This window comes from Mandrillus leucophaeus, unplaced genomic scaffold (genome assembly GCF_000951045.1).
Source record: "Mandrillus leucophaeus isolate KB7577 unplaced genomic scaffold, Mleu.le_1.0 Scaffold550, whole genome shotgun sequence".
NCBI classification, from domain to species: Eukaryota; Metazoa; Chordata; class Mammalia; order Primates; family Cercopithecidae; genus Mandrillus; species Mandrillus leucophaeus.
This window is the reverse complement of record NW_012105920.1, coordinates 1,453,214-1,468,466: the sequence shown is the minus strand read 5'-3', so window position 1 is coordinate 1,468,466 and position 15,253 is coordinate 1,453,214. Positions and strand designations below refer to the sequence as shown.

General features: G+C 52.1%; 1 protein-coding gene and 1 long non-coding RNA gene across 2 annotated transcripts in view; both read left to right on the top strand.

Annotated features, from left to right (window-relative positions):
- The window catches only part of LOC105552345, a 20,366-nt gene extending 8,957 nt beyond the window's left edge, over positions 1-11,409 (top strand). Inside the window, exon 2 of the long non-coding RNA XR_001007993.1 lies at positions 10,858-11,409. This is a non-coding gene — a long non-coding RNA (uncharacterized LOC105552345). The remainder of the gene's footprint in view (positions 1-10,857) is intronic.
- Positions 1-15,253, top strand: part of ITPKB (inositol-trisphosphate 3-kinase B) — a 109,953-nt gene that overhangs the window by 73,261 nt on the left and 21,439 nt on the right. The gene's annotated exons all lie outside the window — the stretch shown is intronic.

Below are 15,253 nucleotides of genomic sequence, written 5' to 3'. Positions count from 1 at the left end.
GGGGGGTGGGGAGGTGGGGGCGGTGTTAGATTATGTTTAAATCAGAATTGCCAGCTCATGGTCATGATAAAAAGCCCATCAGTTTCAGTATTGTTTTAAATTCCCTACAGGCAATTTTCCCTCTTATTGCCTCCCTCTGGGGCAGACTGCTCTGTGCTAGGCCCTTGGTGCTGAGCTGAGCGGAGCTATGCCAAGCTGTTGGCTGTGCTGTTGGTGCTTTTTTGCTTCTAGGCTTTTGCTTATGCTTTTCTCAATCCTGAAACACCAACCTCCACTTCACACACACACACACACACACACACACACACACACACGCACACACCCCTCATTTTCCTCGTCTTTTAAGACTTAGCTTACATGTCACCTTTTCCATCAAGCTTCCTTAATTTTTTCCCTTTTTCTCCCAAAGTAATAACTTCCTCTTCTGAATTCCTGTAGCCCTATCCCAGATCTGAAGGAGAAAGTGCTCCCAGCTGTGTCCAGTGCATCCAGGGACAGCACTAATGTCAGAAAGTGTGGGTGGCCTGACTGGACGAAGGAGCCCAGGAGCCAGCCCAGGTTACCTGCCTGGGTCCTGGTTCCGGAGCTCTCCTTGTTCGCCTGTCTCTCTGATGGGCTGGCCCTGGTAGTGGGACCTCGCTGAGTCTGGAGGCTGCTGCCTCTGGTTCTTGGCCTCCGGGTGTGAGGCAACCCTTACTCAACTTACCTTTCTGCTTCAGAAACCCCACCTTTAAGCCAGACACCACAATAAGGGCTGGGCATTCTGGGCACTCTTCTGCTTTCTCAGCCAGACTCTTGGGTCTTGGCGGGGTTCCCACGTGTTTATGTTAGCCTATATTTATCGATTCTCAACCCTGGGAAAGCAGTGTGCCAGGTAGGGCCTAGAGGTTCAGCAGTGAACTGGCCATTTCCAGCCCTCAGGGAATGCTCACTCTAGTAGGGGGTACACTCATGTCATCAGCAGACCATGTGAATGCGCTCTCAGCAGAGAAGCAAAAACATGTGTGAGGTATAGGGGAGAAGTAATTAGCCTTTTTGAGTGCATTGGGCAAAAAGTGCAAAGAGGAGGTGATAATTGCGCATGGTAAAGAATGAAAAAGAGCTCTCTAGGTAGGTTAGGGAAAGGGTCTTCCAGCCAGAGGGGCCAGCACAAAAGGTTCAGGAGCATGAAGCAGTGTGGTGTGGGTCAGCAAACACAACCAGATCAGTTTTGCAACAGCCCAGGGAGTGAAGGGACGCATTGGTGGGGAGAGAGTGAGAGCCCTTGAGAGTCCCTGTGTGGTCTGTGGCCTTTGTCCTGCAGGCTTTAGGGAAGCCACGGAAGGTTTAAAGCCAGGGAGACACATGATGGAATTGGCATGACCAGATTGATGTTTTAGAAAGGTCTACAAGGCTGATGAGTGATGAGGGTTGCAGGAAGGCACACCCAAGGCAGGGCAGGCTGTTGTCATCCTGGAGAGATAGGAAGAGCAAGGGGTGCTGGCCATAGGGAGAGTTGTCAGAGTGGTAAATTAGGAACTTTGATGATTGACTGGATGTTTTGGCAGCCCTCTTCCAGAATCTCCTTTGCTGTCCCTGAGGGTAGATCTTTGGGTCTCCCATGGAATTTGTGACCTCATATGTTCAGTGTGGTCCCATTAGGTCTGTGGGATCTGTTTGCTGGGGCATGACACTGCACATGCTCTATCTACCCAGAGCCCCTGGAGCCCTTGGCCATCAGGGAACCATGTCCGCCACATATGATGCTTTGGTAAGGAGCTGGTAAGAAGCAAGATGACCTCTTGCTCCTGAGAGCTGCAAGCACTTACAGCGTCTCCCTCTGAGCTCCTATGGCTTGATGGGAGCTAACAGAGCTTGCCAAGTCATGCCCTGATTGGGTGGCCTGAGTCATTGCTGCCACGGCCACAGGCACCAGATCCCACCGTGCCATGTGCCCCCTTCTGGTATCACAGCTGCTCACTCTCCACATGTGGCCTTAGGGAGGGCTTTGGGGCAGGTATAGGACAGATGCCTTTATCACGTAAACCTCTCCTCATCTTCTGAGAAGCCCATTGGTAGCTAGCCCTCTGCAGTCATGTCTGTCATTTCTTTGATTTTTAGGCAGGCAGGTGGGGAAGACTGCAGATGGCCAGGAGCTTTTCGGTCACCCCTCAAAATGCAGTTGGCCACTACACTGTGAAATCCTCAGAGGCCACAGTGCCCTGTGATTTGCTCCTAGCATTTCGAGTGTTGAATTTCATTGCCAAGATGCTAGGCTTCCTCCTGGCCCCACCAAAGATGCTTCCGTAAGTGTCTCCTCACCTCACCTGGGCTAGGCCATGGCTAGAAGTCCCAAATGCCAACCATCCCCGGTTCTAAATTGCGTTCTAACTAATCAGAGGCAGAGGTTGGTCAGAGTCAGGTACTGTTCAGCCACGACCACAGTGATGTTCTGCTTCTCCTGGAGGTGGTACCACAGGCGGGGCCAGGTTGATGGAGCTGGATGGTTTAGAAATCCTGGCTTCCATCTCAGCCCCTGCAGGTGACCACTGAGGTAGCTTTTGTGTGTCCTTTCGTTTCCTCTGCTACTTATCTCATCAGAGAGGCCTATTTTGTCTTGGTGTTCTGTTTCGTCTTTTAGACCCAAAGGGCCACATCTTACCATGCATGGTGTGTGTTCAGGTTTTCAAACATGTCCCTTGTTTTCCTACTAGTCTTCCCTACAGCTTTGGGGTTGAGGCCTTGCTGTCCTTTTTCATCTCTGCAGAGGGAGAAACAGCAGCTCAGCAAAGTAGGTGACTTGCCCGCACTGACATGACCAGTGAGTAGACTACAGTTGAGCTCTTTGGTTTTCCTCAGCACTTTCCCCTTTGTCTCTAAATCCAGCAGTTCAAACTCAAATGCCACCAGGGGCCAGGCAGGTGACCTGTGTCAGCGGGGCCCAGTGACAGGGGAAGAGAAGTCCCCATCTTAAGTGGCTGCTGCTCAGCCCCAGGCAGGGGCCACTGTCCGGGATTACAGGCCCAGAATTTGAAAGAGAAATTGGGAATTCGGATTTTTGTGTGCAATCTGATTTTTAAATGTTGGCAGCTAATTTAGAAAAAAAAAAATGCAGCCGACAAAGTAAGTCTGCTGGCCTCTGTCCTACATCACCTGGCTGCTGGTCACTCACCCATGGCCTTTCCTCCTGACTCAGGCTTATGGGGACCCTCTGCTGGCTGGCTTTCCTGTTAAGGGAAAGGGGGAGAGGAAAGGGAAGAGGAAACAGTTCTAGGAGCTTCTGGTCCATTTGCATCGTGCTGGCCACACACTGTGTAAATAGCTCAGCTGCCCACATTCCCAAGGCAAATACTTTCCATGCGCCTCTTTGGCCACCTTGAATCCTGGGGCTCTTTGGCAGTTTATCGGCTCGCTTCCTTTTCCGAAGATTCAAATGACGACTGCCTGAAAATATTTTCTTCAGCTGGGTTTTTCCTTGGTGACTTCACTCTGAGACAGATGTGCCCTAATAATAACATTGAAAGTTAAGGGGAATAAGTCAGCCAGCTGGTTCTGTTCCCTAGAAATGATGTTACAGTTCCTAAATGTGAGCTCTCCCTGGAGACCTTGGAGGGACTGAGCCTGCAAGAGGGCTGTGGTCACTGTTAGAGTCTGGAGTCCTTCTCCCTGGGACAGAGTCCCCAAGGCTCTCCCCTCATCCCAACGGGACACGTGTACTCCCTGGCACACAGCAGATGGACATTTCACAGGAGGTTTTCTCTCTTCAGAGATGGTCAGGGGCTCTTATTCAGCTCCTGCCTCCTGAGTCTAAAGGCCCCAAGCTTGGTGAGACCTAAACCCTGACTGCACAAAGCAGACCATTCCTCCAAGTGCCTCTCTCGTGCCTGTGTTCAGGCTCACTGACTGGAAGGACTCCCAGAGGTCATTTAAGCCCATTCTTCAGCCTCTATCATTCCAGAATACATTTTTCAGATAACCCGCTTGCATTCCCTCAATAATGTTTCATTTCCTCTAACTCAGTACGAAGGAGATGAAACAAGTCTAAGAGAACCAGAAGCCTCTGTAAGCTGTGCAGGCAAGAGAGTGACTTTTGTGGGGGCCAAGCTTTAAGATCCCTTAGATAGAAAACTGGACCAGCCTCTACGGATGTTGATGCCCTGTTTCTTGGTTTTGCTTCTCTGTAAATCTGAGAGAGAAGACAGGAAGGACCTGAGGTGCAGCCCTTCTTTGCCCCTGTCTCATAGGAGATCCTCACCTCACTTTTGTGAAAACCCATGCTGTCTGTAATGATCCCAAAAGCTGCTGCAAAAGACCTCAATATAAAAGAAATGTTAACCTGGACGTGGTGGCTCACACCTGTAATCCCAGCACTTTGAGAGGCCGAGGTGGGTGGATCACTTCTTTGGTCACCTTAAGTCCAGGACTTCAAGACCAGCCTGGGTAACATGGCAAAACCCCATCTCTACGAAAAACTAGAAAAATTATCCAGGCATGGTGGTACATGCGTATAGTCCCAGCTACTAGGGAGGCTGAGGCAGGAGGATTGCTGGGTTGCTTGAGCCCAGGAAGTTAAGGCCATAGTGAGCCATGATTGCGCCACTGACTCCACTCCAGCCTGGGAGACAGAACGAGACCCTGTCTCATAAAAAAAAAAAAGGAAGAAATGTTTAATCATTGTAGCCTGAAGCAAGAAGTGAAGGAAACAGTTTCAGGGTGTCCCTGCGCCTGGTGGGTGGGAGAACCTGGCTGCAGGAGGGCGTGCAGGCTTCCAGGGTAGGAGTTTGGGCAAGACCCCAAGGTCTGCCCTGGATTGGGACACAAACCTGGGGGCACACCTTTGCCCCTGTTTGCGCTCTGGGAATTGGAGGCGAGACTGGTGCCTGCCTTTCAGGGGCCCTGGGAGGCTCCTGTCGCATGGGGAAAGTGCTACGCAAGCACCCACTGCCACTAGCAGGGCCTGGTTGACAGAGATGCACGGGGAAGGGCGATGAGTCAATCTGTTTATGAAAATCACACATATCGTCACACATACCGTCAAGATGACCTGGGGGACAGCTGAGCTCTGAGAGCTGATGAGTCTTGCTCATACTTGGGGGTTCTCTGGTGTCCCTTTTTGGCAACCTGTTTCCTGTGCTTCCAGAGGTCTGCACGTGAACAGATGCATGACTGCTGAACTGAGACACAGGGTCTCTGCCCTGAACAGCTCTGGTGAGGAGAGGGAAGCTGGGTGACTCATAGCAGAATTCAGAGCTACACATTGGCCACTGCTGGGGCAGGGCTGCAGACGCTTCTTTGGAAAGCAGCTTGGGGTTTCTGGTTCTCTCTGCAAGTCTGCATTCTCACTCACTGAGTGCCATTTAGCCACAGGCAAATCAGCATAATCTGTCAGAAATATGAATTGTTCCAGTGTAGCTTGATAACTGCTTATAAGCCATCATATGGTATTCAAGTCCTTCCTCAAAAGTTTCCGTGTTAGAAATTCCTTAAGTGGGAGTTCCCAAAACTCTTGGCTTTGGAATTAGACCAGGGTGACCCCCTTAACCAAATCTCTTACAAGATCTTTTTTGCATTCCCAGAAACTACTTAAAAGGCAGTATTTTGTCCATTAATGTTCTTGGCCTAGAGAGGTAAACTTTTAGCAATTGGAGGTTGAGGAAATCTTGTCCCTTCTACTATATCCAGTAGTATCCTAAGATTTTAAAATGTGTAACCTGAAGTTTTTTCAATCTCAGGAATCTCTGAAAAAGTACCAGGGGTTACTAGCAAGCTGCTCACACAGAAGTAAGTGTGTTTCCTTCAGCAGGGCTGTGCCTGAGAGAGCTTGGGGGAGAGAAGATGGCATTTTAGATTCTTGAACTTTCTGCAGAAAACTTCCTTTTAGATTCCTGGCTTTGTAAATGTCATCCTCCAGCATGGGATGAAAACGTCTGTTTCCACTTGTGGCCACCTAGCAGAGCTGCCTGTGTCCCTGTTGCCCAGCGCAGTCTCCCGGGGAACAGGCAGAATTCCTTATTTCAGATCCCAGCTCCCTGCGGGAGGTTTGGGTGAGGGGATTTTCAGGAAACACGGGAGCTTCTGGTGGCTCCCGTGCCAGGCTGCCTCATCGTCCGTGCACTCCCTCTCACACCTGGCTAGAAAGTAGCTCCTGGATGTTTTGGAGTTCCAGAAAGACTGTTTCTGGCAGGAAATAGGACTTTTTGTTGGGGATCCACTTCCTCCTGGCTGTGGCCTTCACCTTCTGCCCTTTCCTTGTGGAAAGGTGGGATTCAAGGCTGGGATCAGGGATAGAGGAGGAGGTGGTCAGACCCTACTGCTAACATCTACTGGGCCTATACAGAGCTGCCTCCCGTACAGTTCATCTGATCCATAGGCTCTTGACCTTGAGGGGGTCAGACCAGACAGTATACATGAGAGGTATGCAATATGTATCTGCCTCTGTTGAGTGCTGTTGTGTATGTACCAGGCACTGCACACAGAGAATTGAATTTAACCCAGAAAACAATCCTTCAGGATACGTGGTATTTCCACTTTACAGATGAGGAAACTGAAGCTCAGAGAGGTTTAGTAACTTGCCTAGTGCCACCAGCCAGGAGAGGCAGGATCTAAATCTGAGTTTATCTGGCTATAATGTTACCTGTTCCACATGACAGGAAATGAGGCAGCCCAGCAGAATGATGAAGAGCTTGGAGCCGGCAGCCAGCCTGCCTGACTACACATGTACAGAACATTGGGCAAGTTGTCTCATGACTCTGTGCCTCAGTGTTCCCATCTGTAAAGTGGGACAGTGACAGCACCTCTGTGATAGGTTGAGAGACTCTTATCACACACCCATAGCAAATACTCAGCCCTGTGTCTGGCTGAGAAATAGCACAGGAGCTATTTCTTGAACTGGCACTAGAACAGCTCGCATGCTGTGGGCTGCGCTCCTGCCCTGCTTACCTCTCTGTGGGCTATAAAGGAAGGATTAAGCAACTCTAGCTCCCCAGACCAGCGGGTGGGGATGGGGCTGAGTCCTCTGGATGGCCCCTCTGAGAGAGTGGCCCAAGATGGAGTCTGCAGGTGCTCAGAGGTTCCAGAACTTCAGTGCCAATTGTCTGCTGATCAGTAAAGGCCTTCGGTAAATTTCCACCCTCTGTAACTTGGCCTTCTTGTTTTGCATTTACCAAAGTAAAAATAAAATCTCTGGGGAGGAGTGAACGAGCGCAGGGCGGGAGAGGATCTGCTGCAGGGGTGGCCCTTAACCGGCTGGGCAGAGCCCAGGCGCCCTTTCCCAGAGGAAAGGCTGAGCCCTTCTGTCCTCTGAGCTTTATCCATTAGGAAGTCAGCCTGGAAAGGCTGCCCACCCTCCTCGTGCTCTTCCCCAGCCCCCTTGGCCACTCCCTGTTTCCTCCTATTGTTGGTCCTGTCCTAGCCTCCGGACCCAGCAGCCTTTGAGGCCTGGAGGGGCCCCTGGTGTGAGCTCTGTGAGGCTCCTAGTGTGAGCTCTGCCAGGCCTCTGTTCAGCACAGCATTTCCTATGCCTTCTTCCTCTCTCGCCTCTCTCCTCTAGACCTTCATTATTTTTAGTTCTTAAGAGGATGGAATCCAGGAGGGAGGAGGAGGGAAGAGCCAAGTTAATGACCTTCTCACCAGAGATGGAGCATTTGCTGGGCCCTGCCCAATAGGGAAGGTTAGGAACATTTCCATTTTGGGTGAAGGACACCTCGATTCTTGAGTAATCAAAAAAAGACTCTGGTTTAGCAAGATTGCGGGCCCCTTTGATGCCAGCTCCTGTACAGTGTGGATGAGGGAAGGAGTCGGGACCTGAAAGAGTCGCTGACGGAAGAGCATTCTTTGCTGGTGTCTCCAGTGTCCCTGGCTCCTGCAGGACACTGGGGACATCCACAAGGAGATGTTCCCTGCCTGCCAGCAAGGGCATCCCAGATTGAGGGATGGAAGAGTGAACAAACAGTGACTAACCTGAGTGAAAGGTTGCCCTCCAAACCCTTGAGTGAAAAAGAACCCTGAGGCCCGGGGCCAGCCAGGCTGCCAGCCATGGGGTCCTGGAGAGAAACCCAGGCAGACAAAACAGGAAATTCCCACAAACATGCCCCCTCCTGCTGCTTGGAGAAGTCTCTAGAAAAATCCAGGTGGGACAGGTGAACATAAAGCAGTGTGAGCCTTGGTGTAGGTGTGCTTTATCTTCCAGGCCTGAGCGCTTACCATGTGGTGGGCCCGCAGGGTCCTCTTATCAGCCAGATGCCAGGAGTACTGGATTCCCGCTGGCTGTCCAGCCTGGGGGACATACAGAAGTTTAGGACAAATCCCCAGTTCCCCAGGAGCCTTCCTGCCACTGGGAGACGTGGTATGGCACACAAGAATCACGAAGCACTCCAGCTTCCTGTCCCTTCCCTGCCCCACCTGCAGGTCTGCTGTGCAGGTTCCCTTCCAGGAAGCTCTCCCTCCACCCTTCTGCATATCCACATCCTGCATCTCCCTCCAGCTTTAGGGAGGATTCCAGGAATGGCATGGGGCTGGAGTGGCCCGAGAGACTTCAGGGAGAAGGTAGGGCCAGCTTGCAGATTCCAGGGGATCTGCTGGAGGGAGAGGTAGGATGTGGATACACAGAAGGGAGAAGGGAGAGCTTTCTGGGCAGAGCATCTGCACAGCAGACCTGGAGAGGGGGCAGGTATGGGATGTCTTGCCCTGACAGATTGGAGTGGGCACACCAGAGAGTGAGTGTGGGGCAGTATCTGGGGGTGGCTGTGTATCCTGGAGGGACCCTGCTCCCTCTTATGGGTGGTCATGAGCCTTGGTGAGGCCCTGGGCTGTTCCTGGAGCCCTGTCCTTGACGGCTGGGCCTTGGGCAGCCTCCTCTGGCAGGGTTTAGGGCTTATGGTGGAAGAGAAAGAGTGGCCATGATGGAGGCCCCCTGGGTGCCAGTCTGGGTGCTGCCCTTGGCCTAGAAACTGGGCCTCTAGTTGCAACAGGAAGAAGGCAGCTAAACAGGAGACAGCTGGGCAGTCACTCAGGGTTTTCCTGGCTTTGGCCAGAATGTGCTGCTAGGGGTTGATTGAACATGGTGGCATCCCTGAAAAAGGGTCAGCCAGGTGGGGAGCTCCAGCTTTCAGCCTGACCAGGTCTACACACTGCAAACCAGGGGCCCGGCAGCCCTCACAACCTAACTGGGCCTGGAGAGGACAGAGCGCTTACCTGGAGCTAGTTTAGCTAGTTCACTGAGCTGGTTCGTGTGGCCCCTGCACGTCCTGGCCCCTGCAGGGGGTCCTGGTCTGCAGGGGCTGGTAAGGACCCACCATACTCGTTCTCCTGCCCCAGGCCCAGCAATTGCTTCTGAAGGAGGGACTTCACCCACCCGACAGCTCTCAGTAATCCCTACCCTACGCTCATGGGTTCCATAAAGGGCGGGGGAGAAGAACCTCGTGCCTGGTGAGCAGCGCTATGGAGGATGTTCTGTGCCATCCAGCATGCGGGAACATCACACGGTGGGTGGAGACGGGGGATGAAATAAAACCTTACTCCGGTCTTTTCTGAAAGTGCTTTTGCATTTGGCATTTAGGGGGATTTTCTTGTTTGCTGAAGGGGGAAAGGCAGTTAGTCTTAAATCCAGACTTTTATTTTTAGCCGGAGCTACCTGTCCTGCCAAGTCCTTGGGCTTAATTTTTCCGATCCTTGGTGTCTTGGTTTTGAAAGCCCTTCCCCTCCTCCCCTCCCAGCTCCTTTTTGGCAGGGGCAGGTTTCGCTTTTGGCCCCAGCCAGGTTTCTAAGCGGGGCTACAGGAGGGAGCTATTGAGCCAGGGGCCCCTACCTGCCTGGGCTTGTACCCAGCTGCCGCCAACCCAGCTGGGCCCTGCCAGGGGGAATACAATGAACAAAGTTGGCGACCGCCTCCACTCTGCAGCCTAGGAGAAGCACCAGGCTTTTCCCCAGTGAAGGAAATAATGATCACTAGGGAAACCCTAACTGCTTTTTTAGAAAGACCAAATGAAGAAGGAAGGAAAAAAGGATTTTTTCCAAACATGGAAAACTCAATGACTCTCACTCAGACTTTTGCAAGAGCAGAACAAAGACTTTGACACAGAACAAATTCTCCCCGGGCAGGGGCGTTCTTCATCCACTTTCGGGGCTTTGTTAAATGTGCCTTCCCTGAGTGTGTGTCAGTAAGGACGTTCTGGGAACAGAGTTGGAGGGAGGGGAAAGTAGGCCTTTGTTCAGGCCTCCCCCATCTGAAAGGTCACTCTGCTGACAAAGCCCTTGCTGTTTATGTGAGGCTATTTTATAACTAGGGGAGAAGCAGATAGCCCCAGGTCCGAGAGAGATGATAGGGGAGCCCAGTAATCCTTGGCTGAAACAAAATCCTTGGAATTAAGTGGCACAAACCTGGACTCTGTGTGATTGGACTCTGTGTGACCTTTTGCAAGTTACTAAACCTCTCTGAACATGTTTCATTATTTGCAAAATGGAGACAACTGCATCAGTGTTGTGAGAGTTACCTGAGCTGTTAGTATAGTATCTAACATCATGGTAGACATGTAACGTGATCTCTTTGCACACACGCAGCAGAGTTAGGCTGGCAATACTGTTTTTGGAGTGTTAGAGGGTCTAGAGATCATTTCCCATTTCTGATATTTTAGAGATTTCCCCTCATCTCTTTACTCAAAAACAACAACAAACGGGGACTCTTTCTTTATGATTATCTAAAAATAAAAGCCAAGTGATCAAACTGTTTAAATAAAAAGAGAAGTGCTGGAGGAAAAAGTAGCAAATTGGGGGAACAAGTCAGGTGAGAAGGAGGCTAAGAACAGAATGTAAACCCACTTTAGAAAATGAAATTTGCCAAGCAATCTTATTATTCACCTTCAAAGTATCTTTCTTTGGCAGTGCCTAGCAGAGTTCCACATATGTGAAATAAGATGCTTTGGGAAATCATTCTCCTTTTTGCAACGTCAGTGACTTGAACCAGAAACTGATATTGACTCACCAGGGCTCTGACTCTTTCCAAGTTACACATCTGGGGGCCTGAGGAACTGCCCCATGAATCCCCAGAGCTGCCGTGGGCATGGATGAGAAGCTTTGTAAGCAATTAATCACACAGTTAACTCATCTGATCACCACTGGCCACCATCAGGCCCTCTGAAAGTGCCTAGTTGGATGCTTGCCAATCTGCTATGCCTTGGAGGAAAAAATTATTTCAATTTAAGAAAATAGACACAGAAGCAAAAAACCGAAGTGAGCCTGGAAGGTTTGCCTATCCGTGACAGTCTACAGAGCAGCTGCTTGTGCCTGTCACCTGCTCAGGCTCTCACAATGACTGCATGGGGAGGGCAGGGTGTGTGCATTGGTTACCTGCCGTGCCCAGTGTACACTGAGGTTTGCCTATGCCGCAGCTGGAAGGCGGCAGAACAAAGGTTCATTCCAACCTCTAAACCTGAATTGCGTTCTGCGTCATCGTCCTGTCTTGTAGAACAGCATCCAACTCCATGGGCTGCCTTTTAGGATCTTCATGGAGGGGGACAGAAGTATGTATGTCGCTTCAGCCCTTAATGTGCAAGGTAATGAAACCACTGTGGGCCTGGCAAAATCAGCAAGAAGGGGGCTGGAGGAAGGGCAGCTGTCTTGGGGGTACATGCTGGGACTGGAAGGAGCTGCCTTCCCGAAGTCCTCGTTGCTTCTCTGAAGTTGTCCCAGCACAGCTGTGGCTTCCAGGAGAGGAATGTCAGGGCCCTGATAAGGAAATGGAGTGGAGCCCACGCCTGCCCAGAATGTGAACTTTCTTCAGGAGCCTCTGACTGGGCTCCTGATGGGCAAGTACAGCCCCTCCCACACCTGCTGAGTTTGATCTCCCTCCTCCTGGATCCTGTGAGGCTTGGCACCTGCCCAGCCAGGCACTCAGGAAACCTGCTGGGGGTCTCTGAGGGCCCACCAGGGTAAACCAAGGTCTCTTTCTAGTGTCAAAGAGAACTGGGATGGAGGCGTGCCCAGGGCTCTTTGGAAGCACCCAGGAGAGGCAAGGGAAGGCTTCCTGGGAAGAGGGTATCTGGGTTGCATTTTAAAGTCCACACAGGAGTTAGCTAAGCCCTGAGCATCCACAGTCATTCTTCTGCAAAGTCCCTAATAGCAGAAGCTGACACCCTTGTGGGCCTAAGGTGGCATAGGGACAGGTGTGTGGAGCAAGAAGTTGCCTGCAGAGCTCCACAGGCCCAAGAGAATGTGAGCCCAGGTGTGCTGCAGATGGTGCCATGTGTGGATGTCACAAGGGCTGCCAGTGACATGCAGTCCTCACGACACACAAGTGTCTGCCCCCAGCATCACAACTTTTTCTTCTCCTACCCATCCCAAATTGCATTGAGAAACATAACATTGGTTTGGAGGGGCGGGAAGTGGCTGGAAAGAAGACGGGAAGTAGACCCTGGCAGGGCGTGTGGGCTGAGCTGAGGATCGGAAGTGCTGGCCCTGGGTGGCTTGGCCTCCGGTGGGGAAGGCTGGGTTGGGCAAGTGGCCGCTGACCGGCTGAGACAGCACTGCAGGGACAGGAAGCAAGGCCAGACTCTGAAGAACATGCAGAAGGCTGAGGTCTAGTTGCCTCCTCACCTCTCCTGCCCAGCCTTTCCAGGAGACCTCTCCGAGCCCCGAAAGAAGAGCCACAGGTGCCTGCGGCCTTGAGCCTTCCCCTGCCCAAGGATTGAGGAGCCTCTGGTCATTGCCTGTGAGCAGGCCACATAGGCCTGCAGGCCTGGGGTCACCTGCTGTATCCTAACAGGGGGGCCATTTCCTCCCCAGGAGGCAGGGCCCATTTCCTGGCTGAGCAGTCACAGGGCCTGAGAAGGACCCCGAGCTTGGTGAAGCTCTGCTTTCCCCATCATGACATTCTTACTGAATTTTGGACAAGGGGCCCCTCATTTTCATTTTGCATGTTATGTAGATGATCCTGATCATAGTTAAAGCATTTTGTAAGTGGGGTGGCCAGAGGCCCACACATCTCCACAGCCTAGAGTAGGGTAGACCTGGGTCCCTCCTTCCCCTCCTTCCTCTTCCTCTTCATCCTTCCCTCCTCTTTCTCCCCTCCTCCTCCTCCTCTTTCTCCTCTCCTCCTTCTCCCCACCTCCTCCTCCTCCTCTTCTCCTCCCCTCCACTTCCTCCTTCTCCTCTTTCTACCCTCCTCCCAACCTCCTCCTCTTCCTCCTTCCCTCCTCTTTCCTATCCTCTTCCTCCTTCCCTCCTCTTTCCTATCCTCTTCCTCCTTCCCTCCTCTTTCCTATCCTCTTCCTCCTTCCCTCCTCTTCCCTATCCTCTTCCTTCTCCTCTCTTCTTCCTATACTCCTGCTCTCCCTTCTCTCTCCTCTGCTTCCTCCCTCCTCCCTCCTCTTCCTCCTCCCCCTCTTTACTCTTCTCCTCTTCTTCCTCTTCCTCCTTCCTCCTCCTTCCCTGCCCCCAGCGGTCCTTTTTTGCCTGCCTTATGAACGACAAAGGCTAGACCTGGATGTTATGCCCGTTTGCCCTTTGATTTGTTGAAGGCAGTGTTTCCGTACAGCATGACTGAGGATGCCTGATGGGAAGGACCCAGGGAGGATGGCGACACCCAGGAACCGTTAGCATCACAGGAGGGTTGGAACTTGATCCAGAAAAACACACAGAATCAGACCCTGCCCAGGCAGCCCCACTGGCTCCGGGCAGCTCCAAGGATGGGCTGGAGGTGGGGAGGAGGAACTGCTTGCCCAGGAAGGCTCCACACCCCCTTGCCACAGAACCCCGGGTCTGTTTTATGGCTGTGTGTGTTGAGCAGGAGGAGATGGTTCTGTGTGGGCCTTGGCCTCCAGGGAGTAGATTCCTATCTGCTCTTCAGAGGAACTTCTGGGAAAAGGGGAAGAGGAAAAGGGAGACAAAATGTGGTGTGCCCTGAGCTTCCCAAAGGCGAGGGCTTCCTACTCCCAGGTGACGTGGGGAGCAGAATTGGGAGCTGGGGCAGGCTTCTCTCTGTTGCGGGGGAATGCGACTGCTGTCTGCCAGCTCCTCAAGCTCCCTTCGCCTCTGACTTCCTGTCTCCTCCAGCGCAAGGAGGGTTGGGGTTTTGTTTTCAGATTTTTTCCCTCCCACTACAAATCTCTCCACATTCTCTGAATATTTTAGCTCCTTCAAGTCAGGTGCCAGGGGACAAAACCACACCAGAGGTCTCCAGGCCTCTCTGAGTTTTAAGAAATCACTCCCCTCACCACCACCACCACCACCCCTCCCTCACCCTGGTCTGGCTGTTTTCTGATCTTTTCTTTCCACATTTCTCTGAGTGAATTGAAGCTCCATCTTTCCCTGTGCTTCTGGAGTTCAGCACGAGACCCTCTTACAGAGCAGGGTCCAGGTCGCAACAGGCAGGGGTGACAAAGTCAGCAGCAGGCACTGCCCACCCTGCCTGCAGAGGAGCAGCTAAGCAAAGCTCAGACTAGTGCTCATGTAACCAGTAGCGCAGCCACCTAGGGAGTTCCCCAGCTGGTTTGCATCCAAGCCTGTGAGGCCGGAGGTTACCTGAAAGACCTCATGCCTGGTCTTCAGTTGGTTTAACCACCCTGCCCAGAACCAAAGTAAAAGCTGTGTGTCTCCAGCCCACTCCACTGCCCTTTACCTGCCCAGGGGCACTCCTGCATCGTGGTGCTTTCCTTTCCACCAAAGTGTCCCCAAGAACATCACAAGTGCAGAATCCCATCCACAGAGTCCAGAAGTGTCTGGCTGCTCTGATCTGATATGTGGGTGAGCTTAAACCTTGTGTCATCTGACGGCTGCACTGGAAGTGGCACCTGAGCAGCCCCACAGAGGGACATACCTGGGGTTTTGGTGGCCAGCTTTAGGGGCATCAGAGGCCCTGGGCTCCTCTGCTAACAGAGCAGCCAGAAAACTTTCCTGGGCTGGCATCCTGACTGTCCAGGGGAACCGCCTTGGAAGAATCTTGCTCTTGTCCTTCCTGCCCAGTCGCCTCTTGTCCCCTCATCCTGCTGTCTTGAGACTGGAAGGGGCACTTGGAGGTGGGCCCTCACTCGTTGATAGGCACGGAAGTGGGTAAACTGGCTGGAGGCTCCCCATGTGCGTGGTACCTACTGGCAGGGCATAGAATGGGATGACTTTGGGGAAGTAACTTGCCGAGCCTCAGACTCTTTCATCTGTAAAATGGAGAAAATGCTCCTAACTAGAACATAGGAACAAGGCCATAATGTGCTAACCAGGGCCTGTCATATAGCGAGAGCCCCATAAATGGTAACAGGTATGAGTGCACACACCGTGCCATGGTATT